This window comes from Microtus ochrogaster, unplaced genomic scaffold, assembly GCF_000317375.1.
Source record: "Microtus ochrogaster isolate Prairie Vole_2 unplaced genomic scaffold, MicOch1.0 UNK62, whole genome shotgun sequence".
In the NCBI taxonomy this organism is placed as follows: domain Eukaryota; kingdom Metazoa; phylum Chordata; class Mammalia; order Rodentia; family Cricetidae; genus Microtus; species Microtus ochrogaster.
The window spans coordinates 1,613,423-1,617,483 of NW_004949160.1; positions in this window are offsets into that span (position 1 = coordinate 1,613,423).

Below are 4,061 nucleotides of genomic sequence, written 5' to 3' on the forward strand. Positions count from 1 at the left end.
GTGAAGAGGGTGTGCTCTGATGCAGAAAGAGGACCTAGGGCATCACGGCGATGGGCCTTGAACTTCTTTGTTCTGCTGCCGTCTTCTGTGACACCACTGTTTCTCCCCCCGACTCTGGTCTGAATACACAGCTGTAAGGCAGGTGCAGTAGATCCATGTTGCCCTTCGTGCATGCCTGCTGCCCTCTTCTGCAGGGTGCAGGAGTGATACCTCAATTCACTAGCTAGGGTGTCCTAAGCACGTCACTGCTCGCTCTTCCCAGAGCACTGCCAGACAGCTGTCTGCCTCCTTTCATTGAGGCCCAGATAGTGGTTAATATAGGTCCCAAGTCGTTAAGATAGAAATACCAGGACGCCTGCGCCTTTGTCATGCGTCTGTCTACACTGACCCACCTTTACTGCCATTTTCCTGAGGGTCCCTGAGCTAGGCAGTGAGTATCCATCCTCAGCACCCAACACACAGCAGACAGCTCTCACAGTGAGGGCTTGGATTTCTAGTTCACCCCTTGCCAACCGGAAAATGCTGTAAAGAGGCCCAGGCTCCAGTGGTGGCCTCTAGCCCACCTTTCTGCTTGTGTTAAAAGAATCCTCTGGTCCTCCTTGTGCCCAGCAGAGGGCGCACTGAGGCTGTGCAGCGTGAAAAGGTGGGGCTTGCCCTTTCTGCAGAGCATGCCACAACTGTTGAGGATTCCCTAAGGTGGAAGGGGTAACTTCTGTCACCTTTCCCAGTGGACTCTTTACCCTCTCTGGAATGGAAATGGCCGCTTCAGACTTTTGCTCTTCTGACCAGCTGGTACCCACAGCAAGTTGCTCTTGTGCCTCTGAAATGACCGTGTATTACGATGTATTTAAATAAGCTTTGCACCCTTCCAAAAGGGTCATTGTGCATGGCCTCGTGTTTGCAAACGTTTGATACTACATGCCCCACGGTAGAGAAAGCCCTTTTGCCTCTTTTATTTTTGATAGACCAGAAGTTCAGGGAGAAATACCACATGTCTCCACAAGGTGGCACACTTTCTCATGTCTTCCATGTACAGAGACTTCAGGGAGTTCTAAGTGGTCTCTCACTTAGAGTGGCAGGAACTCAGAGAATTGAGGAAGGTCAGAAAGGGATAAAGTTATTCTCTTTGACAGGCCCCACGGCTTCTCTAGTGACCCACGACCATCTCTGCTCACAGGGACTTCCCCAGCATCAATTCCAGCCCTGCTTCAGTGTCTACAGGACATTCAGCACTGGGGCTTTGGTGCTGCCCTCCAGGGCCTAACCATCTGTCTCCTGGAGTTCTTAGCCTGGCCTTAGCTAACGCACACAAGAGCATATGCAAGCACACACAGAAATACATGCCTGAACATGCAGAGTCCAGCTGCGCTGGTGACCAGGGCTGCGGATTAGCCAAAAGGCAAACAGGGTTTCTCTGTCTTTGTTGTCATTGAACTGGGTTGTTTTTTGTTTCTGTTTAATAGTCTGAGCTGGGCGCTGGCAGCTGCCCCCTGAGGGATAGGGAGGGAAATACTCCAGGCTTATCCGCACAGAGCTGTGGTATTTCTGCCTAGGAGTGGAACCAGCTGGGTTCAGCGTGGTCAGGAATCTCCCCCTTGACTGTGCCCACATGCCCCACACCAAAGCTGAAGTGGCTCCATTGTCAACCAAGCCTGGAGGTGTCAGCTGCTCCTCAGCCCCAGTCTCTGGATCACTCTTCTAGGACGCGCTTCATCCCTCTGTGTCCCATGTCTCACCTCAAGGAGTGGCACCTTGGGACTCTGCGTTCTGGCCTCCACCCACATCCTTCCCAAAGAACATGGTCTTACATGCTAATGTGTGCAGCAGTTCTGACTCATGTGGCCTGTGTGCACAGCCCGTGTGAACATGCTAAGAGGGCCCAGCTGTTCTTCACCCAGGATGAGGGAAGTAAGCATGAGCCTTGCCCATCCACTGGAGAGGGGGCAGCACTCGGTGACATCTGTCCCACACGGTGACATCTCTCCAACATGAATTACATCTCGGTGACCGGATGTGCAAGGGAGAAGGTCATGAGCCTGGAAGCCCTGAGAGAGCATCTGGAAAACTAGTGGGAGAAGCCTTGAGTCTCTGTCTGGGGCCAGCTGGAGGGAGGGGTTAGGTGAGGGAGTTGCTGAAGAGAGGAGAGGAAGCTGTCCTTGCCCTCCCTGTCTTCTCTCTGTAGTGTGGAGGCAGGGCCAGGCTCTGGGCATCTCAGACCTAGGAGAGCCCACCGTAGGAGCCCTGAGTCACTTTCCTTTCCAGAAATTATCATTTGCCCCAAAGGAAATGGAACCTTCAGACCTAACAGCACTAGCTGGAGTTAGGAGGCTGGGCTTAATATTTAATGAAGAGGTGGGAGGAGAAATTCCTTTATTGGTTTGGATCAACCCACATCATAAATCCTCCCCAGAGGCCCTGTGATCCCTTAGTAAAAGACCCGAGAGCAGTTTAAAGGCCCCTACTTCCTAGGCCTTCTTCCCCTAAAGTAAAGGAAAAGGGTCTGGCTCCCACTTCCTCCCAGAACCAAGGCAGGCTCTCAAGAGCCTCAGAAGACTCTGGGCCCCATCCTGGCTCCTAAGGCCTTTCTGGCTCAGGCTGTACCAGCAGCTAGGGTTGGTGTTTTCCAAATTCAGCCTGCAGAAGCTGTATGGTATGACCTTTGACTAGACCCAGCTCACCACAGCATTTGCTGGGCTTTGTGAAAGGTAAGTGCGTGGATGGCTATGAGGGCAATCAAGTCTCTGAGTGCTAGTGGGCCCGGAGACGGCTGGGTGTGAAGCCTGCTGCCTCTGTAGACCAGCCTCATGGGGATGGGCCCCACCCAACAGCCCTCTATGAAGCATTTCTACAAGGATGCCGTCACACCTTCACCCCATAGGAGACAGCGGCAGCGTGTCCGAATCCCCTAGGAAAAAAGTCTACATCACCCTCCCGCTGTTCCTCTGTGCTTCTCCATGTGTCTGTCCCTACTTGCTCCAGAGTATTCAAAGGTAAGCTTTGGGTATCCAGGTGCCATTGTCAGTACCGAAGGAGGCAGCCCCTCAGAGAAGGGAAAATTCAAGAAGCAGTCCATCAGAGTCAGGATTGAGGCCAGTCCAAGGCCAGAATTATCAGTATATAGCTAAAGTCAAGTTTACAGGGATGCCACATTTGGAGGTCAGCATGGGTTAGGCTCACTATAGTGGGGGTTGGGAACCTGAAGATGGAAACCCTAAACTTTGGGAGGAGAGACCTGCTTCTAAGAGGGCCCATCTACCTGCGAGTGTGTGATGAATAGCAGAGTGAGCTGGCTCGTTAGGAAGACAGGCTGGAAGGACCGGGACGAAGACTGGAGGCTGGCTTGCTTTCCCTGCCCTGGGACAGATATCCCGACCACTGCGCACCCATCTGAAAGGAGCCCCATGCAAATGACAGGAGTACTGTTTTCTAGAGGAAAACTGGCTGTTTCTTATGTGTGTGTGGTATATTCGAGTGGTGTGCAGGCATGTGCACGTGAGCGCTCATACACACACATGGGGGGAGGCAGAGGTCAAAGGCAAGCATCTTCCTTTTGCTTGCTTTCTTGAGGCATGGTCGGTCTCTTGCTGACCCCACAGCTCACCAATTCAGCTAGACTAGGAGACTGGCTGGCCAGAAAGCTCCTGGGATCCTCCTGTGTCTACCTCCCCAGCACTGAAATTACCGACTTGTAACCACTACACCCAGTTTTTTACAATACTGCTGGAGATCCGAACTCACATTGTAATGTTGAGCAGCAAGTGTTTTCCCAACGAGCCAGCTCCTCAGCCCCCATATTTGCTTGAGACCCGAAAGGGACGGGAGGCAAAGTGGAAGAGGAAATACTTCTTTTGCTTTCTGGAGAATTCAGATACAGAAACCAAACCAGTGAGCATCAAAGACTCGGACAGGTCAGCAAAACCATGGTGGAGAAAGCCCAGAGAGGAAGGCAGTAGGATCTTGAGATACAGTAAGACAGATTTTGATGATGGAAGAAGCCGCAGACTCAATCTCTCTCTCTCTCTCTCTCTCTCTCTCTCTCTCTCTCTCTCTCTCTCTCTCTC